Source organism: Eubalaena glacialis, chromosome 12 (assembly GCF_028564815.1).
Source record: "Eubalaena glacialis isolate mEubGla1 chromosome 12, mEubGla1.1.hap2.+ XY, whole genome shotgun sequence".
NCBI classification, from domain to species: Eukaryota; Metazoa; Chordata; class Mammalia; order Artiodactyla; family Balaenidae; genus Eubalaena; species Eubalaena glacialis.
The window spans coordinates 104,734,776-104,762,706 of NC_083727.1; the positions used below are offsets into that span (position 1 = coordinate 104,734,776).

At 40.0% G+C, this 27,931-nt stretch overlaps 1 protein-coding gene and 1 pseudogene across 1 annotated transcript in view; both read right to left on the reverse strand.

Annotated features, from left to right (window-relative positions):
* Positions 1 to 27,931, reverse strand: part of UBE3D (ubiquitin protein ligase E3D) — a 148,230-nt gene that overhangs the window by 15,845 nt on the left and 104,454 nt on the right. The window lies entirely within an intron of this gene.
* Positions 5,686 to 27,764, reverse strand: LOC133102642 (cytosol aminopeptidase-like; annotated as a pseudogene).

Here is a 27,931-nt window from a genome sequence, read left to right on the forward strand (position 1 = left end):
CACGGTTCTCTCTGAATCTCAGGAAAGTTCTGGTACAAAGTAAAAAGTTGTTCTTAAGTGGAAAGAGAAATGGATCCGGAAATGCTATGCCGTAAACTAGTTTACGGTACAGGTGCTGTTACCTCTGATGTTTGCAGAAAACAAGTAGCTCATGACTCAGGTTACTAAAGTTGAATTTCAAAAACATTTTTTCCCTCGGGGGGAGTCTGAACTGTATACAATTAGCCTTCATGCCAGTGAGTTTCATTCCCTTACAGTGGCACCCAGAATACATTTTACAATAAAGCCTGGAGGCAGCCCTGAGTCGGCTGTGCCATTACCTGTACACCTAAGCCAGTCAAGAGACAGATTACTCAGAAATGCCTCCGGAGGAGATGCTGCAGAGCTCCTTCAATATTCTGGCCTTCTCCCAGACCAAGAACTTATTCCTGAAGTTTGAATTAACTGACTTTTAACACAAGCATGCACGTCTGCTTCCCTTCCCTTTATGCAGGAGGAAGTAGCTGCTTCAACTTCTGGCCGGGCAAACGAGAACTCCCAAGTTAGAAAAACTGCCCTCAAAAACTGTATCCCTCACTCACTCTCAGAAGCCTGAAGTTCTGTGCTTGTCTCTAACCTTCGCGTTGATTCTCCAGGAGGCGAGCTCTCTGAGCAATGAAGCCCATTAGCTAAATTCTTTTGGAAACCTGACAACCTCACACTGCGCCCTGGTTCCTGTGGGCACATCTGCTGCCCAGCAGGGGAGTGAAATTGGATGTGTTTTAGATGCACATCTAAAGAGAGTTTTAGACGTGGTAGGTGGTGGACAAGAAAGGCACCTTTACACTTTGGCCACCATCTCTGACATATTCAGATACTCCAGCTTTACCATCATCCATTCAATACTTGAACTGCTGATTCCAGGGAGCTACTTCGTAGGGTGGGATTCACAAAAGAGACAAAGCCCCAGTGATTTTTAATTCCCAAACCTTGCATGCAACACAGCTCCATGGAATGTTCAACAGCCCTTGCCCATGCACATGGACACTGTGGGTGGGGGGGGAACCACATGCTTCTTCTTGCTGACACTTTGTGTTTTCGTTTTCCCAGTAAAAACCATTTTTATCCACCCACCCTCCACCCCACAAAAGGCAAACCTGCATGTGGGATAGTAATGTCTTATCTAAATTTCTGTCTATCCCTCCATGGGGTCTTGCACGCAGGAGGCTTTCAATAAATATTTGTTGGCTGAAATGAATAAATGATTGAATTAATGAGTTACGTAACTAGAATCAAGGCTAAGTTCTTTTCTATGGAGGTGTCAAAAAAAAAAAATAATGTTTAATAGGATGGAGCTAAAAACGACTGGGAATTTTGATATTTTCAACTCTAACACTTCCATGCTACTGCGCAAAGCCTCACCCTGGCCAAAATGGGACTTGGCTTAGAAAACACTGCTTACAGCTTTGCCCAGCACTGCTTCACAGGCCTCAAAGTTGAGACCAAGGGGCAGAGACCCTCATTGCCCTTCCCAGCTCTGTGAAGAGGTAACTATCAGAAGGTAGGGGCCTGGGGATTCCGTGGTGATTTTGTTTCCTACAAAAGTTGCTTGTTGGGGTAACGTTGTTAAGAATCCAAGAATTAGAATGGGGTGATAACCATTTTCACGATGAAAACACAAACTTAAAGACAACCTCAATCATCAAGTGATTTAAAATGTAGAAATTTAGGCGGGTGGTGACATTGACAAGGTGAAGATGTTCCAAGTGTGATTCTGAACACTGAGGTGCCGTCTGGGTCTTAACAATGACCATGAGGACCTACTGTATAGCACAGGGAACCCTTCTCCATACTCTGTAATGACCTATATGGGAAAAGAATCTAAAAAAGAGTGGATATATGTATATGTATAACTGATTCACTTTGCTGCACAGAAGAAACGAACACAACATTGTAAATCAACTATACTCCAATAAAATTAAGACAAACAACAAAAAAACAATGATCGTGGCTCACCAAGTTTACAAGGGTTTGCCTTCCATGCACAATTTGTGTCATCCTCGTCTAACTCAAAAGATCTAATCCCACAAGATCACCTATAATTAGTGATGATGCACTCTTAGAAGACAAATATAGACACCAGAGGTGATGCATCAGCGGTCTTAAAATAATTAATGCTTATCCTCACAAGGCCACCTACACCAAGGCACTTGGGAACAGTTCACCATAGCCATGTCATAGAAGGATGGCAAAATCATTTTTCTTACCTGCAGAAGTAGGTCACAGCAAGAGCCTTTGGCAAAGGAACCAGAGTGGACATGAATGGGTTTTGTGACACAATCTTTTCATTTTTCATCTCAATGCAAGACTCATTCGTTGGTTCACTGTACTCACTAATCGTCTCCCTCCATGGTAACAGGACCAGAATGAGGCTTGGAAGTGCAGTATTTGGGGACACGGCAAAAAGCCCCACTACCAGAATACTGCTGCTACATTGAATAACCAGAGCTCAAGCATTTCAGGCAGCCACTGGGTTTTGTTGTTTTATTTCCAGTGATATGAAAATAAAACGGATCATCATAAACCAGCACACTGATCCGGAGTCTGAGCTAGGCAGTACAGAAGCACAGAGGCTAAAGGTTATAGCATTTCACACAGCAACCTTTTAAACTCCGCATACGGCCCCCATGTGGGACATTTTATTTCTGTTGAGACTTCTACTTAAACTCAACCATTCAGACTTTCCAAAAACAACGTGAGTTATGTGCATTTCACTAGTGCTACTGCCTTCTAAATATTGAATGCCTTTCCCAATGAGGATGAAGAAGGTAGAAAAAAGAGGTAGACAGTAGCAAGAAGGGGAACCATGACATTCGCAAGTACTGTGTGATCTCAGGAAACCTCATCAGAGGGGCTGAAATGCACCTCATCTAAAGCTTTGTCCTGCCATCCCTCAGAAAGGCTCAACCTGCTTCCTGTACGAGCAGCTTCTCCCTGGCTAATGCTGTGTCTCCTGACCATCAGGCACTTGTGTTCAGACTAACTGATGGTGGACTTTCTTCCTGGGGCACGGACAAATTGTCTCTAGGACACCAGGCTTCTCTGCTAACTCTGTGGTCTTATCGACCTACCTTTTTTTTTTTTTTTTAATTTAAGTATAGATGATGTACAATATTATGTAAGTTGCAGGTGTACAATATAGTGACTCACAATTTTTAAAGGCTATATCCCATTTATAGTTATTATAAAATATTGGCTATATTCCCTGTGTCGTATAATATATCCTTGTAGCTTATTTTATACAGAATAGTTTGTACCTGTTAATCCCCTCTCCCTATATCACCCCTCCCCCCACTGGTAACCACTAGTTTGTTCTCTATATCTGTGAGTCTGCCTCGTTTTTGTTATATTCACCATTTTGTTGTATTTTTACCTGTTTTTAAAGGGATGTGCTCTGAAGTTCTGGTAAGGGCTAGAACCCATTCTTTGGCTCCAATTCAGAGTTACTCATTTGGTACAGTCCTTCCTCCCTTCCCCCCCAAAATGCACTAAAAAGCTTTCCTCTGTCCTTTTTCTCCCCCTTACTTTCTTCTTGCTCAGAGCAATCCTATTTCATTTTTCACAGAATATGATTTTCTGTGTTCGCTTTATCATTTTTACCCCCTCAGTGTCATTAATGACCTTCGAGCTATTAATAACCTTCAGTTATTCTATGTTTTTTCCTTCCATCTTCATCCTTATTTTGCCCCCATTTCAGAGCTGAAGGACAACTGTACAATGAGTAAATTGTAAAGTTGTGTCACAGTTCCCCTAGGGACAGTCTCCTTCCTTGCGCTATTAAGTTGGAAAACGGCTTTTTAAAAAAAATCAAGGTTTTGTCACAGAGCAGGTGCAATCATTACAATGTGAAATTAGTCCTTTTTCCAGTGAAAGTGGTGCAATACTTTACTTGTAACTGCACAAAGGGATTTAGGAAATGGAATATAAAAAAAACCTATCAAGAGCTTTAGAGGGTTATGTGCAAAGTTATATGATAGTTTGTTCCTGCAATATAGACAATAAAGCCATGCCGCTGTGGAATGCCAGTTTTGCTTTCTGGATTCACCAATGCAAAATCAGTTCATTTAAACTTTGGAGAATGACCTGCTTTTCATTCATGCACACATCCATGTCGTCTCTGTTCCCCACGTTCACTGGGCTCCTCCAATGTGCCAGGCAGAGTGATGAATTAAAAAAAAGCAAAAGAAAAAAAAGAAATCTTTTTTATCCTGAGAAGCATGTCGATGGTTATCCTCTATTCTAGGCAAGCCGCTCACTTCAAAAATTATCTCATAAATTGTATTTACTTGCAGAAAATGAGGCGGCACAGTAATAATAAACCTGCCTGCAGGCAGATTCACTAAGGCAGATGTGGTTTTACAGCACTCTGTAAAACCCATGACTGTTTCGCTAGTTAATAACTGGCAGCCCAGAGGGCTTGGACCACAGTGGGAGAAAAACAACCAGGCCTTGGATTCTTGCTCTGTGGTTTGCTGCTTGTCTGGCTTTGACTTAGCCTCTCTGAGCCTCAGTTTCCTCCTGTGAAAAACAGGACCAGCTGCACCAGTTTCCAAAGAGTGGTTCTTAGGATTGAATGAGATAAAATCCACAAGGCTTCTATTACTGTGCCTGTTGCAAAGTTGATGCTCCATACATTACAGTTTCGGCAGCATGATTATCATGACTGGCGTTTACAGCCTGGGAGACATGACAGCCCTAAATCAAGGCACTCATTTTTTCTCAGAAGGAGAATGACAGGGCTAATTTCAAGGAGGCAGAGGAGACGGGTTGAAAATTAGGGTCTCCCTCGTCCTAGCCCCGCCCCACTGCTCTGAGTTGGGCACCTACTTCCTTCACCTACATACCCCCATTACTCATTATCTCCATGAATGCCCTTCTACATCAGCACCCCAGTCACTGATCCCTCCCTGTCACCATGATCTTTTCCTCTATCTAGCCCAAACTTATTTAGAGATAGCTTAACTCAGGGAAGTAGCTGACCACTTTAAATGAGTCAAAGAAAGGGAAGAAAATAAACCAATTTTCTTTTTGTTTGGGGATGGAGATGACGGAAGAAGAAAAGAAGGACACAGAGATAACTGGACTAAAAAAAAAAAAGGGACTTAATAATCCATACTTAACAACAGAAACTGATGCTTGCTTGCGGAGAGGCCTATCGATTTTATGTGTTTGCCTCAATTTGGCTCACAGAATTATAGAACACTAGAGCTGGAAGAGATCTCAAAAATCATTCAGTCAAATCCCATCCTTTTAGAGCTAAAGAAACTGAGGCCCAAAGAAGTCTTATATGATGTGCTGACGGCAACCCAGCTCATCGCTGCAGACCTACAACTAGACTAGGTTTCTTACAGTTTCATTCCAAACAGAATTTCAAATGATTTGGGTGTAGTATGTTTAGGTGGTTGAGGTTATGATATTTTGTCTCTGTTTCTTTGTTGCTATTGTCTTCATTTAGCATGAAAAAGATGCAGTCTGACTTGATAACTCTGGACTGGTGGGATGTACTTTAAGTGCCCGGTGATGGTGGTGGAGTGGTCCGTGAATGCTCTGAAATTGCAGGCAGAATTTTAAGTGGATGGACATTTTTCTAGGGATAGGGTGAAAAGCTTTAACACGCTCTCAAAGGTGCCAGCGAGCAAAACAAAGTTAGGCGAGTGGCCTGGGCAGGGAAGAGAGTGGTGAGCCCAGTGTTTCCACGCTCTGCAGGTGCAGACCTGGGGGGTGCGGGGTAGGGGGCAGCTGGCTGGCACAGCAGACTCCGCCGTCCACCTTGGCGTCAAGCAGCGTGGCATGACTTCCTACCTTCTTTCGAAATTCATGTTCTGTTCAGTTTGCTGAAAGACAGTCTTCTGCCGCTGGGAGTCGGGAGACTGAAAACCACTGTTACAGCATGCCTGTAAAACCTCAGCGAAGGTGTGTCCATAAATTATGTGTAAATTATTCCTGTCCATAATAATTTACAGCATTCTGCCAAGAGCGCCCCTTCTCCTGACTGTCTCTGTTGCTGTTCTTTTACTCTCGTGTTTAACAATCAAGATGATAGATACCTCTTGCCTTCTCAACATCTTCATGAGTGCCTGCCGGTGGCAAGAAAATAAGGGCCAGGCATTGGAAGTGGCTAGAAAAAAAGAGCCTGAGTCCATCCTTTCTCATTCTGAGAGGATAATGGAAATTACTTTTTCTGTTTCCCTGGCATCTCACAGGCTGATCTTCATCCCAAAGGCCTAGGTGCTGCTATAGATGTATCAGAATCCCCGAGGGATTGTCCACCTTCTTCTTTTTTAATCACCAGAGAAATGCTCTCCCCTCCATTTTTCTCAGACAATAAAGAGTTGAGGGCATATATTTACAAACAAGAAGTTTTAAGTTTTATAGAATGTTCATTAACTTGAATTATGGATGGGGAAAAATGAGAACTAGTAAAAAGCAATAATGTTTAGAAAGCAATATATTTGGTCATTTTCACCCCAAATTAGAACTTCATGCCCCTAAGACACAAGTCTAAATAATGTTGTTTGTGTTGCATTAACCTTAAGCTATACTATGGCAAAAGTAGATTATAGGAGATCACAAAAAAATAGTTACAACATTAGCAGCAGCTAGCAGGGATATTTTGGCAAGCAATCACTCTTAAAGATTCAGTTATAAACATCAGGATCACGGTCTGGGCCTGTGTGAGTTTGTACGATATTCGAGTACAAATATATGACTTCAAAAATAAGTATCATACTGAAAGTTGACCACCCAGAAGACATTTTTATATTTGAGGTGTTTCTCTTCTTCTGGTTTTACCCCCTGACTTCATGTGTTGATGAAGGTTGGCAGAGCCTGGGGTTGGAGGGGTACTTAGCAATCAGCTGGTTCACTCTCTCTCTCCCATTCTCCCCAAGTCTAACCATTTCTGCTACTCCATATGGCCCCTCCCCTAGAATTAGAATTTTTAAAGCTATTCTCTCATTGAATAGCTGGGCGGACACCCAGCAATGTTCCGGGCATTGTGAATTATATTATACAAGTATAAGGTAATGTTCCTGTTTTCAAGGAATTTATCATCTCACTGGAAACCTTGGAACTACATTTAAGCAGCTGTCATACTAAGTGTCAGCAGCCAGAGCAGGAAGTGATGAAAACGCAGGAGTTAATCTTATTGTCTTCTTTGGGATCCTCTACAGTACCTAATATCAGGTTTATAACATGGCTTGTTGAGCCAGAGTGGTACAGACAACAGAGCACTGGGCTGGGAGATAAGGGGCCGCGTCTCCAGGAGTAACAGAAGTCGATGTGTAGAATTAGAAATAGAGGGAATAGTCACAGGGATAAAAGTAACAACCATTTATTCAGCATTTTTTTTTTTTTCCAAGTACTTCTCATATACTCATTGACTTTATAATTACAATACCCATAATGTAATACTATTAATATATAGATGAAGAGGCAGAGGCTAAGAGGGGTCCTACAGTCAGCATGATGTGGAGGGGTTGAACTTTCACACCACACCTGTCTGATTTCTAAGCCCATGCTTAAAAATGCATCTCGACTCCTAAGTCCTATCATTTCCGAGATTCTGTAAGTGTGTTAAATACCTAGTATTTGATATCTTATTTAATTATGAAATATAGCAAAGCTCATAAAGTATTCAGACATTTCTGCAGAAATTTTACTGGTATCTAAGTATGTAATGATTGTCTAGTCCTCACATTAATATACCTTAAAGACTTTTACTGTAGCATCCTTAAGATAACAACAAACCCTTCACAAATCCAAACTTTTTCTGCTACTTATATGCATGACTGAACTGCTATGGTTACAAGGTTTTTAAAAGTCACTTTACAAATGAGAAAATGATGGTATCAGGTATTAAGAAACACACCTGAGTTTATTTGATTAAAAAGTTCAAAAGAAGACCAAAGCATTTTCCAGAACAGATTCCGAGTTTAGCTTAGCTGAAGTTCCACGGAAGCATAAGGTTGGTATAACGAGGTATAAACCAGTGCACTGTCTTCTTTGAACCAGTGCACTGTCTTCTTTGCTGCTATGGATTCATTCATGAAAGAATTATAAGATAGTTTTCACTCTCCTCACCTTCCCTCACGCATAGAAAGAGCAAAAGGACCCTAGTGAGCATGACTCTGGACCTTCCTTACTCCCCCTTGAGGCTAGCGCTTCCAGAGGCCAGGGGAGTGGGCAGCCCCACAAGGACAAAGTAGAATTCTTAGGATGCAAGTCAGGGGAGGGGTGGGTTAAGTTCCAAAGTGGTGGCGACTCCTGCTCTTCATATAGTTCCTGGCTGTACAAGTGTCAGGATCTAGGAGGGCAGATGATTCTAAGGTCAAGGTCCTTAGCGAAGGTCCCAGAGGCAGCAGCACGGGTCTCAATGACAAGCCTGGCACAGAGGGAGTCAAAACCCCAGGGAAACCATTCTTCTGGATTTGGGCAGAGTGTCTTGCCAGGAATCTTTTTCCTTGATTTTCTTGGACTGATAAAGACTGGTTACTTGTAAGAGAATCGATCGACTGATTACTTTAGGAGAGAGAAAACTTGCCTGAGAAAAACAAGCAGACATTGTAGTTTCAACGTCTATCCCCAAAATGGCAAACAGGAAGCAATGTCTTACACACAAAAGTTCACTGTAAACATTCACTATCTGAGAAAACAGTACTTCAAACATCACCATATGAAATTACTAAGAAAAGTCTCATTTTCCAAGTCTGATTCCTAACATTAAGGCTCAACTGCTAAAAAAAAAAGTATATAAATTTTTAAAAAACATATTCACAGACAGAACTACTATATATTAACACTATAACCAAATACCACACAGTTGGCTGGAGTCATGGGAGAGAAGTGTTTTGGGATGAATTATGGAACAAAGGGGATCCGCATCTGGCAATTAATCTCTAAAGTCCTTCGCCAAAGTTTCCCTTCTCATCCAGGCTGACAAATGCATTTTGGGATTTGATATCCAGAAAATCCTTGGGAGGAATTCTAAGAGTAATTTTTCTCCGAGGAGGCAAAGTAGTAAAGAAGGCAAGGTAAATTGCCTTCAGTACTCCTTTGATATGCTTCTCTTTTTAGTACGGTAATAGCATGCTGATCTGCAACAACACAATTTAAATGGAAATTTAAGATATATTACACATTTTGCTGCCCTTAAAAACAGCAATGCACCAAGCCTAAAAAGATTTCATCAGGCACAATTTAACCTTTTCCTGATGATCCAAAGTCAATATTATGAATTACCTATTAGTTCTGTGGTCTCAGGCAAGTCATGGGAACCTCTAAGCATAGGTGTCCTCTTTACCATGTGAATGACAGTACTTCTCTCATAGAATGGTGATGGTGGGTTAAAGGAGATCAACCCTGTAAAGCACTTAGCACGGAGTCCTTTGCATTCTTAAAAGACTCAAAATGGTAGCTACCGCTACTTTTAACATATTTCCCTGCTTTTGGCAGTGATCTAGAAAATTAGGTTGACCTATGAGTGTAACTTCTGAAGAAGTTACTACATAGGATTTAAAACTTTAAAAGATTTATTTGTCTTTTAGGAAAACAAAAGATCTAACTCCCATTTCTTCCAATATGGTAGACTTGATGTCAGAAGAAGCCCTCTCAATATAAAAGACTAAAAGTGCTGAATAAATATTTTTTAAATCTTTATAAAGCCCATAGCTGAATTGTCAGGAGAATAATTGAACCCTCCAGTGGGAAAAGAATCCTGCACCTCTTGGTAAGCCAGGGCGGAAGAAAGAGTTTCCCAGAGGCCTCTGCCTATCCTTGAAGGTCTCGACTAGAGTGTGAGCTTTAACCTGTGGAATTTTGGGGGTCCGAGGACAAGCCCGGGGCCCTGAAAAATAGAAGGTTGGATCAGAGACCCCGGAGATTCCTGCCCCACCCCACAGTGAACAAACTGGGGAAATATATCCACGTTCTAGAGGCAGACTGTGTGGGTGAGGCTACTTGCCTGCCTCGGCCTTGACGCAGAGTCTGGCATGGGGGGTGGGGGAAAGGCACCCCTGAGAAATCCTGATCGCAGGTCCACGCTAGAGCGTTAGAATTCACCCTGTTTGGGATCAGAATTCACCCTGTTTACCGGGCCTCACAAATAATCCTCTCTGCAGGAACATACTTTCCACCCAGGCCTCAAAGAACTCCCACAGATAAAGTTCCAAGGAGAGCGCGAGCTTGCCAGTACAGTTACCCAATACGTGAGCAGCTGAGCAGAAACAAGGTGCAGAGCCAGACCCGCAAAGCTGTAGGGATTTTAATTACGGAAGAATATATAATAAGTATGTTTAAAGAAATAAAAGAAGTACCAAAAGTATGCCTAGGGAACATGAGACTTTCATAACTTCGGGCAGATCCGAAAAAGAAACAAACAGTATTTCTGGAAATGAAAAATATAAAAATTGACATCAGAAATTTAATGGATAAGGCAAAACATGAGATGGGACATCGCTGAAGAAAGATTAGTGATTAAGACTAAATAATAGGGACTTCCCTGGTGGTGCAGTGGTTAAGAATCCGCCTGCCAATACAGGGGACACGGGTTCCAGCCCTGGTCCAGGAAGATCCCACATGTGCGGAGCAACTAAGCCCGTGCGCCACAACTACTGAGCCTGCGCTCTAGAGCCCACGAGCCACAACTACTGAGCCCATGTGCCTAGAGTCCGTGCTCTGCAACAAGAGGAGCCACCGCGATGAGAAGCCCGTGCACCACAACAAAGAGTAGCCCCTACTCGCCGCAACTAGAGAAAGCCCACGCACAGCAACAAAGACCCAACGCAGCCAAAAATAAATAAATTAATTAATGTAAAAAAAAACCTAAATAATAGTTGTAGCAGGCATAAAAGGTATATTCTGAACAACTTTCACCAAAATTCTGAAAATGTAGATGAAACAGACAAATCTCGAGAATATAAATTACTGAAAGTGATTAAAGAAGAAATAGAAAGCCTGAATCATCCTAAACCTTTACTTCTGCTGAGTCAGCAGTTAAACATTTTTCTAACTTGGAAAACACCAGGTCCAGTTTTACAAATGAGTTTTACCAAACAGGTAATTTCAATCTTATTATAAAGTCTTCCAGAAACAGAAAAAGAAGAAACTCTCTCTCCAAGTCATTTTATGGGCCTATCAAAACCTTGACACAAAAACCCCACAAAGACAGTATAAACGAAGAAAAGTACAAGCTTGTCTCAACTCTGAATATAAATGCAGATCCTAAACAAAAGATGAGCAAACTATAGATCATGACCAAACTTAGAGTAACTCAAGAGTAAGTTTAACATTTGAAAATTTCAGGTAATTCACCATATTAACAGACGACATGCAGAAAAAAATTGTGTGCAGCCAAAGCCTGGAGTCAAATGTAAAAACATAAATTAAGCTTTGTAATGTTCTTTGTAGGCTAATTACACCTTCCCTGCATACCTGGTAATTCACAGTAGGTAAAGCAGTGAAAAGAGGTTAATTTCTTTCTTAAGTAGAAACATGCATATGCAAAAACAGCATATAAAGAAAAGCCAGACGGGAGAAAAAACATACTTAAAAGAAACTAACACACCATTGTAAGGCAGTTATACTCCAATAAAGACGTTAAAAAAAAAAAAAAAGTCCCCAAACAGCCATCATTAAACACATTTCTCTCTTTATTCAAAACATTTACTGAGCCTCTAACTGTACACTGAGACACTGTACTTGACAAGATATACAGTAATAAAAGCAAAAAAACGTACAGCCTTTTTCTTGCATAGCTTACAACTACTAATTGATAAAACAGTATATTTTGGTGGAAAAGTAAATTGATGTGAACTTTCTGGAGAGTGATTTGGCAAAACGTATCAAAACTAAAAATATTAAAAATATTCATAACCCTTTGACTTCAGAAATGATTAGAGATTCGGCCAAGGCTTATGGACAAGAATTGTTTCTATAGCATAATTAATTTTTTGTACAAAAAGCTGAATTTATTGTTTCTGAAAACTGTTGAGTAACTTTAGTTTGTTTACAGTCTCTAGTATCACAGATTCAAAACACTGTATTTTGCCTCTCAATCCAATTATATGATCTAAAAAGTGATTAGGCAACTTGTAAACCATTTATTACCATTTATAGAATATGTTAAAAAAAATCCTTGCCCAGCAGGATACTAGCTTTATTTTTAAAATTGCTGAATCTTTGCATAAGTTTTAAAAAAGGCACACATATTTCATTTTATTCCGTGTTTTAAAAAATGCCATCACTTGTTTCCTTTAAAAATTTTTCATCCATTTAAAAATGTTTTGAAGTTCAACTGTTCAATTTAAGGTAGAATGTAGAAATTTCATAGTATTTAAATTAAACCTTACCCTTGTCTTGACTGAACCTAAGAACTCTGCTGGAGTCCTTGCTGGCCTCTTGGTCATGCTTTTCCTAATACGTGGAATCTCATCTTTACTGGTCATCACCTGCTATGTCTAAATGAGCCCATGGAGAATGTGTGCTGTGGCTGGACATGACCCTGCAGACCTATATTGCCCACTGATATTAACAGCAATGAGCTGACAATCTGTAATCTGCCTTATACAACGTTCAAATAGAGACATCCCCCAGACATGGTCCTCCATTTCAATGCTGGCCTCAAGTAGTCTGGTATGCCACCAGTATGAACTGGTAAAAATTCAAGTGATACCTGTCCCCCCCCCCCGCCCCGACCCCCAAGCTATGTCTATGGCACCTGTTAAGGTCGAAACATTTCTTTCTTTTTTTTTTTTTTTTTTTTATATGAAGTCACTGAATCATACAGTTTTTTTTGTTTTGTTTTTGTTTTTGTTTTTTTAAATTTTATTTATTTATTTATTTATGGCTGTGTTGGGTCTTCGTTTCTGTGCGAGGGCTTTCTCTAGTTGCGGCAAGTGTGGGGCCACTCTCCATCGCGGTGCGCGGGCCTCTCACTATCGCGGCCTCTCTTGTTGCGGAGCACAGGCTCCAGACGTGCAGGCTCAGCAATTGTGGCTCACGGGCCCAGTTGCTCCGCGGCATGTGGGATCTTCCCAGACCAGGGCTCTAACCCGTGTCCCCTGCATTGGCAGGCAGATTCTCAACCACTGCGCCACCAGGGAAGCCCCAAGGTCGAAACATTTCTGATGAACTTTGGATTGAAGATGTGCACATAACAGAGAATGTCAGCTAATAGCCTTGGCTCAGCATTAATGTCATTGACTTGTATGGTCTCCCCATTCTTGGCTCTGATGACACCTCCCGGCTTGAAGGCTTAGGCTTGAGGTTACGTCCACAGAGAGGGCCAGACCTATTACATTAAGTGGCAAGCTGAGCTTGTGGCAGTCACAATGGCTGAGCACACGGCAGCTCCTCCCATGTCAGCCCTCAGGAAGTTGATGTTTGCAGACACCTTGATAAGATTACCACCAGGGTCAAAGGACATCCCCTTCCCAAAAATACGAGTGGCACTTTACTTGCACTGAGGCTGCCCCTGTAGTGAATCTGCAAGAAGACCAGATGTTCATTACGTCATTTGGCCACACTTTAAAAAGATCCAATTTCTGGGTCTTCAGTCCAAGACTTAGGTGTGATCTAGACCTGAGCTTTACTCTTAGAACTTTAAGATTCTTCTCTGTTATTTCTGCAAATATGGTAGGTATCATCTCATAGGCTGGTGTCTCCATCAAATAGGAGGCCAAGCTCTGCCCAGAAGCAAATAGGCCTCCTTCCTGCCAGGCCTGCGATTCCCCACTTCCACGTAGCTCAGCAGAGACAAGAGCTTTGTCTTTCTGCTTCAGCTCCTCACATTTGTATAGACCAAGATATGCCCCTCCCACTGCTGGGCAACCCCATGGATACTCCTCCACAGATGAGATCTCTCTGTCATGAAGCTGCCTGCACTCTGCTGGAGTAGCAACGCTGGATTTTTCTGCCTTCATTCTGGTTTTCCTGGTCATTTGTTCTATCTGCCTTTTTACCCAGGATAACAGGATGGTGGAGACGTCAGGACGCTGGCCATAAAAGGTTGGTGTTTTGCCTGCCTTCGGAGGTGGTTCAGAATGTTCAAATTTCTCTTGATATTTCAGAAATCAGTTTATCACGATTATCTCCTGTCCATGTAAACTGTGAAGCAACTTTTTTTCCTTTGGCACAGATTCCTAAAACAAGGCCCTTTGTTATGGCTGTGGTAGGGAGACCCTAGTCCCAAAGATGCTTTATGCCCAGGCCCAGATAGGGACTCTGTTTATCATCTTAAAAACTGGAAACAGCCTCAGACTTCATACAGATAGTCATACAAATGAATATTATGCAGTCATTAAATATTATGTTTGCAAATCACATTAATGGCCAGGGAAACTGTTCACAAAAATAAAACATTAAGGGAAAAAAGCAAAATCAACACTATTCATGATTGAATATCATATAGGCATCACAAATCATGTTTCAAAGTGATAGAAGTCAACAGCATAATTGTTAAAAGTCACAGACTCTGGAGTGAGATCTGAGTTTGAATCCCGTCTCTATCACTTACAAGCTTTGTGAAATTTTAAAATCTCTCTGTGATTCAGTTTGCTCATGTGACAAAGGTAGACAATGACAGTACTTATATTAGGGACTCTTGAAAAGATTCAGTGAGTTAATATGTATAAAGTGCCTACAGGAGTGATACCACATTGTAAATACTCAATAAATATAAGCTATTCTTATTAAATGATAGAAGAAACTATTAATGACATAAATGAAGAAAGCAGGATTTAACATTATGCACAGTATGATTCTAGTTTTGTAAAACCAACTGCCTTCTCTTTTCATCACCGCCCCCCGCCCCCCCCCCCCCCCCCGCCCCGCCCCGCAGTTCTCCCCTGCGTGTATGCAGAGAAAACTCCGGAAGGCAAGACACTTAAATGCTAACGCTGAAGGATACGATTTAGGAACTTTTTTTTTCCTTTTTAGACTTTTTCATTTTAAAATGTCCAACAAGCACTATATATTTCTTTTAAAATTAGAGAGAAATTCTTATTTTTTTTTTAAAGGACTCCCGTTTCTTCTTGTTGGGCCACGGTACTCTGCCTCAGTGCTAGTGTGCTCTTTTTTTTTTTTTTCCCACAGAGATCCAATTTAGGGACATAACTTTCAGGTTAGTAGGTAAGATAAGAGAAGGATGACTAGAGGAAAACATATCAAAAATACCAGAATGATGTCTAAAGGAGAATATATCAGAAAGGAAAAACTGGCAGGTGCCCACGTCATGAAGGAGAAAAGTAATTTCCATATTTCCATGTAGAGAAACGGGTCAGCTAGTGATGACACTCATGATAAAAGTTAGCACAAGGCTGGGGATAAGGAAAATGAGTTCTTCCCCCATCTAGGTTGATTTGCTTAGGTTTTGTGTTCACAGCCTACCAAAGTCAAGACGTCCCATATATTACATACGACAAAAATTTGAATGATAAGGTTAAGTGACACAGATATGTCTGAAAACAAAGCCTACTTCTTTAAAAAATAAACTATATGATTTGAAGAAGGAATAATACACCGAAGTCACCTTTCTTTTAATTTGAATATATTTTTGTCTTTATAAATCAATCTACTGTAACAAAAATGTCCCTGGAGTGTTATCATATTTTCTGCCTGCCCAGCATCTTTTGAACACCCTTGAAATGTTTGAGGAATTTCTTTCCTTACTGACCCTACTTCCCTAGGTCAGAAGCCAGAAAACTTGTTTCCCCAGACCCCTAAGAAGCTTAAAGGAGGAAATCCCAGCTTGCTTTACCCAAGCCCTTTCTCAGAATTTTCAGTCCATTTCACTGTGACTTGTAAACCTGAATGTAGAAATGGAGTGGGATCCATGTAAAAAGTGAATAAGAATGCAACATTTGGTCAGATGCTAAACTGGATCCTGGGAGCCACACATACGAATGACTTTCTTTTTTAAGCCAATTGCTATCAACCACAAAAAACCAAAACAAGTCTTCGAATCTCTCATGGACGTCTGAAAACATTATTAATGATGTTACATGTATCATAAAAAGCAGAGGAACAGGAAATAATCTGAATTTTTAAAAATACAGTTCAACTACATCCTGATTTCTGTAATCAGCTCTATACTGCAAATTACCACTTCATCATAGTAAATTTGCAAATGTATGGGGAAGCTTAAAAAGATCTTTTAACACCTGTTTTAGGGACACCAACCACCTTATACAATCACCTCCGCACATTTAGAAAACAAGATTCATTTACCAAGTCTGCTTAAATTTTAAAACATGAACGCATTCAGTGATAATTTTATTTTGCAGAGCAGAAAGAAGCACAAGGGAGCTTCTAAATGTTGGCTCTCATTATACTTCCAATTATTTCAATTATTTCAGATCATGCATAAAGCAATTTCCTCTCTCACAAAATACTGGATAAAGATATCCAAAGGAATCCAAATAGCAGCAGTCTTTGTACATATGGTAAATTATCTTCTTGGGGGGAAAAAGCTGTAAGTTAGGTGATGTAATATGAATTTGATTTTCTTGTGGAAACACTATTATAACAAAGGCTTGAGTAACTAAATCTATTCCAACTTTAAATATATGACTACAAACACTGTACTTAATCACCTCTTCTGTAATATTTCAAACATGAATCTAAAAAACCGATACGGCAACCAAAATAATGAGACCATGCCAAGTATGATTCCTGATTGAGTTCATGTTAAAAATCAGAGGTTAGGGCTTCCCTGATGGCGCAGTGGTTGAGAGTCTGCCTGCCAATGCAGGGGACACGGATTCGAGCCCTGGTCTGGGAAGATCGCACATGCCGCGGAGCAACTGGGCCCGTGAGCCACAACTGCTGAGCCTGCGCGTCTGGAGCCTGTGCTCCGCAACAAGAGAGGCCGCGATAGTGAGAGGCCCGCGCACCGCGATGAAGAGTGGCCCCCGCTTGCCGCAACTAGAGAAAACCCTCGCACAGAAACGAAGACCCAACACAGCCAAAAATAAATAAATAAATAAATAATTAAATAATTTAAAAAAAAATCAGAGGTTAAAGAAATAAATCTTTCTTTGGGTAAAGGTAAGATATCCATTTAGCCCACAAGCCAATGAATCCTTTCTTAACAACTTTCTCACTTCTTAGGCATGGCTCTTCAATAGCCATGTTTGTCCTGCATACCCTGGGCCCTAATAATTCTATCCAATGTAATAAACACTGCCCTACTAGAATTGTCTGTTGCATCATGAAACTAAGATTTTTTGGGGGAAAGGGTCACTTCCATGCTTTTAGAGAAAATGTCATTTTTGCTAAGCTTCTTTTATAATTAAAGGACTAGATAAGGGCTTTCTATAAATAAAAAACAGAAGATTTCTGATTTTCTTAAGATTCCAGTTCCTCAACATCACCATCTATACATTAAACCTAATGTTAAGTCATGGATGTCTTTAAGATGAAGATAACCAACACTTACTTCTTCAGTATTTTCTACCCATCCTTCCAACCCTCAAAGTGTGCATTTATACCATCAACAAGCTTAAAAGCTTTGAAATAAATGATGCCCACACTCAAAAAACAATTAATTATTGTGTATATATCAAAACTTTCCACCTCAACCTGAAGTCTTATATGTTATCTTACATATTATAGTAATAAAGTAAACTATAATCAGTGTGATGATTTCTTTTTTATTTTATTTTTTATGGAAGTACAGTTAATTCACAATGTTGTGTTAGTTTCTGGTGCACAGCAAAGTGATTCAGCGTTACATACATATATGCATATATATATATATTTTCTTTTTCATATTCTTTTCCATTATAGTTTATTACATGATATTGAATATAGTTCCCTGTGCTATACAGTAGGACCTTGTTGTTTATCTATTTTATATATAATAGCTTGTATCTGCTAATCCCAAACTCCTAATTTATCCCTCCCTCTCCCCTCTCCCCTTTGGTAACCATAAGTTTGTTTTCTATGCCTGTGAGTCTGTTTCTGTTTTGTAAATAAGTTCATTTGTATCATATTTTAGATTCCACATATAAGTGATATCATATGATATTTGTCTTTCTCTGACTTACTTCACTTAGTATGATAATCTCTAGGTCCATCCATGTTGCTGCAAATGGCATTATTTCATTCTTTTTTATGGCTGAGTAGTATTCCATTGTATATATGTACCACATCTGCTTTGTCCATTCATCTGTCAGTGGACATTTAGGTTGCTTCCATGTCTTGGCTATTGTAAATAGTGCTGCTATGAACATTGGGGTGCATGTATATTTTCGAATTATGGTTTTGTCCAGATATATGACCTGGAGTGGGGTTGCTGGATCATACGGTGGTTCCACTTTTAGTTTTTTAAGGAATCTCCATACTGTTCTCCATAGTGGCTGCACCAATTTACATTCCCACCAACAGTGTATGAGGGTTTGCTTTTCTCCACACCCTCTCCAGCATTTGTTATTTGTAGACTACTTAATGATGGCCATTCTGACCGGTATGAGGTGATACCTCATAGTAGTTTTGGTTTGCATTTCTCTAATAGTTACTGATGCTGAGCATCTTTTCATATGCTTATTGGCCATCTGTATGTCTTCTTTGGAGAAATGTCTATTTAGATCTTCTGCCCATTTTTTGATTGGGCTGTTCGTTTTTTTGTTATTGAGTTGTATGAGCTGCTTGTGTATTTTGCAAACTAAGCCCTTGTTGGTATGTGAGGACTTCTTAAATTGTATCCCTGCTACCTCCTGGCCCAAACCCTCAGATGCAGTCTGGCTTCCCTCTAACACCTCTCTTCCCTACATGGTACCAGGATGTTCCCTTTCTTAGGGTTCAAAAGATAAGCCTTAGTCTAGCCTCCCACTTTGCATAGAATACCTTTTTTTCATTTTTTGGTATGCCACTCATTATTTTCAAACTTTTTTATCTTCAAATAATTTTAGACTCAGAGAAAAGTTGCAAAAAAAAGTACAGAGTGTTCCCATATGCCCCTAACCAGCTTCCCCTAATATTAACATGTTCCATAACCGCAGGACAACTACCGAAACCAGGAAATTAATATGTGTACAATATTTACTAAGTAAACTACAGACCTTATTCAACTTCATCAGTTTTCATTTGTTGCACTTAGATGCCTAATCCATTCGGAGTTTATTCTTATGTGTGGTGTGAGATATGGATCAAATTTCACCTTTTTCCAAATAGCAACCCCGTTGTTCACAACAGCATTATTCATAATAGCCAAAAAATAGAAGCAACCAAAATATCCATAAACTGATGAATGGATGAATTAAAATGTGATATATCCACACAATGGAGTATTACTCAGCAATAAAAAGGAAGGAAGCATTGATACGTGCTACAACATGCATGAAGCTTCAAAACATTATGTTAAGTGAAAGAGGCCCGTCACAAAGACCACGATGCCATCACTTAAAAAAATTCTGCCCTTTCAATATATATGTCCCTTTCAGGAGTTGTTTAATAAGAGAATTTATGAATATCCAGGTATAAGGGCCTTCCTCTTTTTTGTTTTTGTTAGAAAACTGTGACTTTTAGCATTCAAGCGTGTCCTTTTTCATATTTAATGCTCTGGGGCTTACATTCTATGTTGTCTGATATCAGGATCACTACCACTTCTTTTTCTTTCCATTTATACAGTACACTTTCGTCCATCCTTCATTTTTAGAATACCTATTTTAGCTAGGTCTCTGATATAGAACATATATTTGGGTTTTATATTGTGAACCAAATTGTAAATCTTTTTCTTCTAATAGGTAAATTAAGCCTATTCACATTTATTGTTATACCTGATGTGTTTAGTCATAAATCTATCATAATATTTTATAACCATAAATTTTAAAAAATTTCCCTGTGTTTCTTTCCCCACAAGAAGTGTATACTGACATTTAGGAAAGTTTCTTATTTTTGTTCTAGTGTCTACCTTTGTAATTATTCTTTTTTTAAATTTTTATTTATTTAATTTATTTATTTTTGGCTGCGTTGGGTCTTTGCTGCTGCGCGCAGGCTTTCTCTAGTTGCAGCGAGCGGGGGCTACTCTTTGTTACGGTGTGCAGGCTTCTCATTGCGGTGGCTTCTCTTGTTGTGGAGCACGGGCTCCAGGCGCATGGACTTCGGTAGTTGTGGCTTGCAGGCTCAGTAGTTGCGGCTTGCGGGCTCTAGAGCACAGGCTCAGTATTTGTGGCACATGGGCTTAGTTGCTCCGCAGCATGTGGGATCTTCCCCGACCAGGGCTCAAACCCGTGTCCCCTGCATTGGCAGGCGGATTCTTAACCACTGCATCACCAGGGAAGCCCTGTAATTATTCTTTTTAAACATCCTTTATTTAACTAGTCACCATCTGGATTATCAGGTTTTGCTTTTGGTAGGAGTATTCTCTATCACCCACTTACTGCCTATACAACAATGAGTTTTTTCTGTTTTCATTTTTCCCTCTCCCTCTCCTCCCGCCTTTTAGTTACATTATTTCTACTTTGCACAGTATGTAACATTTGTGCATTAGTCTTCTACCATCATTCTCATCATTGTTCTCGTCTAATACGTGCATCTTTATATTTTTAAAGGTCATGATCAGGGCCAGTCCTATGCTGAATTTTTCTCAGCCATTACCAGGGAATCCTCTAGAATAGGGGTCAACATACTTTTTCTATAAAAGACCAAATAGTAGAGACTTGAGGCTTTGTGGGTCATATGGTCCCCAGTGTACTCCAACCCTGCCAATATAGCACAAAAGCAGCCACAGATAATATGTAAACAAATGTCCGTGGCTGTGTTCCAACAGAACTTTATTTACAAAAACAGGTGGCAGTCCATGGTTTGCTAACCTTTCTCTAGCACATTCTTCAAGAGGGGTTAAGTGCAGGATTAATTTTGTATGGTCAAAACTGTTTCAGCATTGCCTTAACATCTGAAGGACAGCTTGGTTAGATATAAAATGCTTTATTCACACTTTACTGAGGTGTTCCTTTGGTTTTAGTTTTTAAATGCTGCTCCACTGTTCCTTTGATTTGTAGTGGTTTTGTTGTTGTCGTTGTTGTTTTGTTTTGTTTCCATTTTTTTTGGCTGCAACATGTAGGATCCTAGTTCCCTGACCAGAGATCAAACCCACGCCCCCTGCATTGGGTGTACCGAGTCTTAACCACTGGACTGCCGTGGAAGTCCCTGTAGTTTTTGGTGGTGGTGGCGGGTTTTTTTTTTTAATTTGTAGATTTTTAAGTCTGATGCTAGTCTAATTCTTTTGCCTTTGTAAGTTATTTGACCTTTGGGTCAAGATTTTAGAAAATCTTTCTAAAATCTGTTTTAGTATGATGTGTACCAAAGTTGATCGCTCTAGGTTAACTTGCCCAGGTGCCCAGTGAACCTTCTCAATGTGTAGATTCAGGTCTTTTTCTATTTGTGGGAAGTTTTCACAGGTGTGTGGATTCAGGTTTTTCTATTTCTGGAAAAAAAATTTTAATTATAGTTTTATATATTAGCTCTGTACCATAAATTTTTTTTTAAATTAATTAATTTATTTATTTATTTTTGGCTGTGTTGGGTCTTCGTTTCTGTGCGAGGGCTTTCTCTAGTTGCGGCAAGCGGGGGCCACTGTTCATCGCGGTGCGCGGGCCTCTCACTATCGCGGCCTCTCTTGTTGCGGAGCACAGGCTCCAGACGCGTAGGCTCAGTAGTTGTGGCTCACGGGCCTAGATGCTCCGCGGCATGTGGGATCTTCCCGGACCAGGGCTCGAACCCGTGTCCCCTGCATTGGCAGGCAGATTCTCAACAACTGCGCCACAAGGGAAGCCCCCATAAAATTTTTTAATGACTCTGTCTGCCTCTTTCATTCCCAACACTTTCTCTTGGACCTGAAGGATGGCTGAATATACAACCCCAAAATATACCGCTTTGGCATAAAGATTATTTTGAGGTAAAGGCACTTGAAAAACAGCAAATGCAAGAAAAAACACTCTGACTTTCCTTCTTTTTCTTAAAAGCAGGAGATGAAATTCCCACGTGAAAGATGTCTTCACTGAACCAGAAGAAAAGTAACATTTTTATCATCAAGGAATGTTCTTATCGTCGAGACTGAAAGAATTCTATACCGTTAGACCTTGTTAAAATAATTATCTTCCTTTAGCTTTTCTACATAGTTCAGTTACTTTTCCACAATTGCTTCTCTCTGCTCAAGCTACTATCAAAACATGTAGGTTTGCCATTTCTTTGGGTCTTCATTCCTTATGACGGCTCTTGTGCCATGTAAAATTCATATAAATTTGTATGCTTTTCTCCTGATAATCTGTTTTATGCTACTTTAAACCTCAGGGACAGCCGAAAAACCCTAAGAGGGTAGAGGTAAAAATCTGCCTCCCTTCAGATACTTTTTAACTTCCTTCTTTATGTCATTTTTCATTTTCTTGGTTATTTTCCTATCTTTCTTCAAACCCCTTATTAAATTTTCATTACTTTCATTTGGGCACTTTTTAATTAATTTCTGAAATAATTTTGTCTTTTTCTTCCATTTCTTTTCTGAGTTCAATTAAATCCTTTATTTATCCTGGGTTTTGTCCATTTTGCAATTCTGACTTAGGGTGACTTTTCATATCCTCAAATGCTTGTTTGAGAATCCTTAATTCTATTTGGAGTGTGAACTTACAATTTTCTTTTGCATTATGGGGAGAATTTTCCTGAATTGATGTTTGTGATTTTTCCTTTTCTGATTTTCTTTTTCTTAAAATAAACACATTTATTTATTTATTTATTTATTTATTTTTGGCTGTGTTGGGTCTTTGTTGCTGCGCGCGGGCTTTCTCTAGTTGCGGCGAGCAGGGGCTACTCTTCGTTGCTGTGCGCAGGCTTCTCATTGCGGTGGCTTCTCTTGTTGCAGAGCACAGGCTCTAGGTGTGCGGGCTTCAGTAGCTGTGGCATAGAGCACAGGCTCAGTAGTTGTGGCTCATGGGCTCTAGAGTGCAGGCTCAGTAGTTGTGGTACATGTGCTTAGTTGCTCCGCAGCATGTGGGATCATCCCCAACCAGGGCTCGAACCTGTGTCCCCTGCATTGGCAGGTGGATTCTTAACCACTGCACCACCAGGGAAGTCCTCATTTTCTGATTTTCTGTAAAGCTTCTCTACTGACTTTACTTTCCTTTTGTTCATTTTTATGATACTGAAAAGCTTTATAAATTCCCATTTTAACAGGTGCCCTTTTCTGTCAGCCTAGCAAAGTCCCAAAGCTTTAGTGGGGTTTTCTGTCAGAGTGTTTCAGTGGTGGAAAAGAGGTATCAATCCTCTGTGTGATTCTCTTTTATCTTAGAGAACCCTAAATTTCCCTTTTCTCCTTCATCCTCTAATTTCTAAAAAGTACTTATTTTCTTTTTTTCTCTTCCAGAAGTTGTACTTCTGGAAGACTGCTCTATTAAGTGATGCCTACCTTTTAAAATCATGCTTGCCCCTTTAAATCGTGTATGTCTTTAAATGGTGCACCTGGTCCTGTATTGCATCTGGCCCTTTAAATCACATGCACTTTAAAAATCCCTTCCCTAATCTCCGTGCTCTGATCTGCTTGGACATTTTTCTAGCATTTTAAACTTTAGGCTGAATTTAATCTTTCTAGTGGCCATTCCAAATAGCTCTTAGGTACATTTGCTAGCCTCTCCTGCCTTCTCTGCTGTTTTTTTAAGTCTGCTTTTGCTCACCAAAAGCCTTGTGGCAGAGTGGAGATGGGGCAGAAGTATAAGGAATTGAGTGCTGGAACCTGTTGATATTTTTTTCTATTTACTCATAGTCACTTTGCAGTTCTGGCACTCTCTGTCTCCAGAATAATGCTAAAGGTGTGGTTCTGTGTAGAATTTTCACAGTTGGGCAGTTGTTTAATGTTGTTTTCACTTTGGGAGATTGATTACTACGTGGCTGCCATTGTTTTCTGCTATGTAGAAACGTGCAGGGAGCATTTTTAACCTCAGGTGATCAGAGAATGGCGAAAGAGAGGGAGACAAGATATTCAATTTAAAAAATGGCCAGTTAAAGGAGAAAAGCAGGGCTCTAGCTGACTGTTGCCAAGACTGTGGCAGCAGGAGAAGAGGAAACCTTTAATTTTTGTATCCAGGGTCAAACTCAGGCTGGGGCCTCTCTGGCTGGTTCTTAACACCTGATAATGCACAGTTTTGAGTTTTTTTTGTCGGGGAGGGAAGGACCTAAACAAAATGGTTTACAAAACTGATGAAAAGCATCATCTTCACAGTGAGACTCTCCAAGCCCTCTGCATGATGAGATGAAAGTAATCAACTGAAAGAAGAAATTTAATAAACTCTTAAAATACCCAGAGCAGGTTTAGTTTAAATGGATTTTTTTAAAGCACCTAAATATCAGATAGCAAGTTGTGTTTTGGACACCATTACTGGGTTAAAAAAGAAACAATAAAGTTGAGAAAAAAATGAAAAATCCAGTGAATGGTTGAGCTAGTTCTACTGTCATTAAACACAATTTCCTTTCCATTTCACACAAGTCTAAAAGTAAAAACAAAGCCACAATCCATTTGTCTCTAGAAACCACTCTGTAATTTGTGACCTGAACAGCTGACAACATTTAGTAGAAAACTAAAAATGTGGGGATATTTCATTCCTTCACCATGCCACTCACACACCCCAAGAAAAATTTGACTCTAAAGATGTAGAGTAGTGGTAAAATGTGATACTAATTACATTAATTATAAAAATGGCCACACCTTGCCTATATGATTTACAAAGTGCTTTCACATAGGAAGGGTAGTTGTTATTCTCCTTCTATTGATGTAAAAACCAAGGTTAAATCACAGAGAGCCAAAGACGACACTAAAAGTCCTTGCCTTGAATTCTTCAAATATATGGCAATGGCGGATAAAATATAAAGTGAGAAAATTCCAAACCATAGCTACACTCAACGAGCTAAGCATCTCCTTGGACCAGAAGATCAAAGCGGGGAGTCAGAGCTGAAGCCAGAGATCTGATGGGGTTGAAGTCAAAGTCAGGCTCCAGGGCGGAGTAATACCCACGAAAGGAGACCCAAGAAAGTCGCTACTGACACCTGCTGGAGGTTACGACTCACACGGACTCCACAGCTACAGCAATGGCGAGAGGCCAGGCTGCCTGCTGGTTCAGGGGGTAAATCTGCAGGAAGCCCAGGAGCAGCACAGAACCCCCCCCCACCCCATTCTGGACTCAGTTCTGGACGAGGCAGGTTGAAGTAGCTACAAAACTACCAGGAAGGTGGGGCAAGCCCGGGGAGCACAAAGAGGAGAAACTTACACAAGGTGAGAACTTAAACAAAGTGAGCTTGCAAACCAACATTCTAAAACACACGAAGAAACGGAACCCTGAATTAGGCCACAAAATGAACAACTAGAAGATTAGGCGACTCCAGACAAAATTAAAAGAACAGAACAAATGAAAAAGACTTAAAAGCGGGTATATTTAATAGTCTCAGAAAGATTTTTAAAACTTGGTATCATCTAAAGAGAACAGATTGATAATTGCCAGAGGCAGGGAGTGGGAGGGGCATGGGGGGCAAAATGGGTGAAGGGGTCACAAGGCACAAATTTCCAGTTATAAAATGTCCTGAGGATGTAAGGGACAGCATGGTGACTACAGTTCATAATACTGTATTATATACTTGAAAATTGCTAAGACAGTGGATCTTAAAAGTCTTTGTCACAAGAAAAAAAATTTGTAACTGTGTATGGTGATAGATGTTAACTAGACTTATTGTGGTGATCATTTCGCAATATATACAAATACTGAATCACTACACTGTACACCTGAAACTAACATAACATTATATTCAATTACACCTCAATTTAAAAAACTTGATGCCTTGGAAATGAAAAAAATATCCATTGAACTAAAACTCAATAGTTGGGATAAACACCAGAATGAGTGAACTGGACTATCTAGTAGTGAGGAATTTATCCCAAATGCGCACACGCGCGCATACACACACAAAAGAACATTTAAGAGATAAGCAGAATAGACTGAAAGACTCCAATATAAGTCTAATAGGAGTTCAACAGAGGAAATGGGGGCGGGGGAGATAATGGAGATTTCATATATGATAGCTAGTGATTTTCCAGAACTAAGTTAAAGACAGGAGTCCTCAGGTGGAGTAGTCTCAGAATACTAAGTAGAATACATTTTTAAAAATCCACACCTACACATCACTGTAAAGCTAGAGTACATCAAGCATAAAGATAGAATCTTACAGGCCAGTAGGAGAAAAGAGATGGATTCCATCTGCAGAGCAATAGCAAATAATGCTATAATAGCTGTCTTATCAACAGAATGAGAGGGCAGAAGGCAATGAGTGATAGATCTTCAAACTGAAAAGGTGTACAGAATTCTATACCTAGCTGAGCCATCATTCAAGAAAAAAATGAAGACATTTCAGACAGAAAGTCTGTGAAAGGAATACGAAAGGATATGGAATGTCGGGAAAGAAAACAAAAAGTATGACACTGATATGTATATATGCAATGAATATTAAAATATTTAAAATCAATCACTAATTTATTTGTTTTTAAGTGAAACAAAGACAGTAGACGATAACAATGTGGCAGATGTGGGGTATAGGGAAGGAATGTGCTTAACAGGTAGTTAAAATATGGTAAGGTACTTGCCTGTTTGAAAAAGGTAAAGATATTGAACAATTTTGTTTTTACTACAACACTTTATATATTTAAAAATTCTAAGAGCAACCACTAAAAGAAGAAACCTGCAAGCTATTGCTTCCAAGCCAGCAGAGGAAATTTTTTAGAAAGGGATGAAAAACCTATCAAGACAACAAGGAATAAGAAATAAGGAAAGGGCTTCCCTGGTGGCGCAGTGGTTGAGAATCTGCCTGCCAATGCAGGGGACACGGGTTCGAGCCCTGGTCCGGGAAGATCCCACATGCCGCAGAGCAAATGGGCCCGTGAGCCACAATTACTGAGCCTGCGCGTCTGGAGCCTGTGCTCCGCAACAAGAGAGGCCACAATAGTGAGAGGCCCGCGCACCGTGATGAAGAGTGGCCCCCGCTTGCCACAACTAGAGGAAGCCCTCGCACAGAAACGAAGATCCAACACAGCCATAACTAACTAACTAAATAAATAAATAAATAAAATAAAATTAAATTAAATTAAAAAAAGCAATGTTTAAAAAAAAAAAAAAGGAAAAAAGAAGAAAAGATCAAGTGTGACAATGGAAAAACACACACGTACACCCAACTGTATTATTAATCACAATAAAGTAAGTAGATTTAACTCCCCTATTTAAAATAAAAATACCAAGAGCCACGTCTTCTGTTTGCAGCGCTCTGATTTCTGTTAAAATTATTAGTGTATTTGGGGGACTTAGTGCTGAAAAGCAGCTGATGGTTCAAATGGACAATATCTGAAATGTTTATGGCCTTTACAAATGGTTTTCAAGCTGAAGGTAAATGAGAAGGAAACAATAAGACCAACAGAAACAGAGTCAGAAACATTGGGACTAGAAGTAAATGTAGTTGTTTATAAAGAACATCAATCAGCTCTAAAGAGACAAAAAAAGGCACCGGTACTTAAACATTACTTGGCTAATTGTTGACTTCATTTTAGTCTGTTCTGTTATTACAGCTTCGGACAACATACCAGACACCCTCTTGTAGGCTACAGATTTATCAAACCACCTTAAATTATTGCAAGCTAACTGCAGATGCTCACTGCGTGAAGCCCGGGCTGAGCTACAGAAATACTCTCCCTGCTGTCCCAACGTCATCACTACTCTGGGACCTTCATTCCCAACTTGTAACCTAGAAGGAAGCAACGTGCTGATTTCTAAGGCGGATGCCAGCCTTAGGCTGGACGCTAGCCTTTCCTCTTTAGACTAACTTAATCCACAAGCTCTCACACTTCTGTGAATCCTTCAACTCCTGACACTTAACA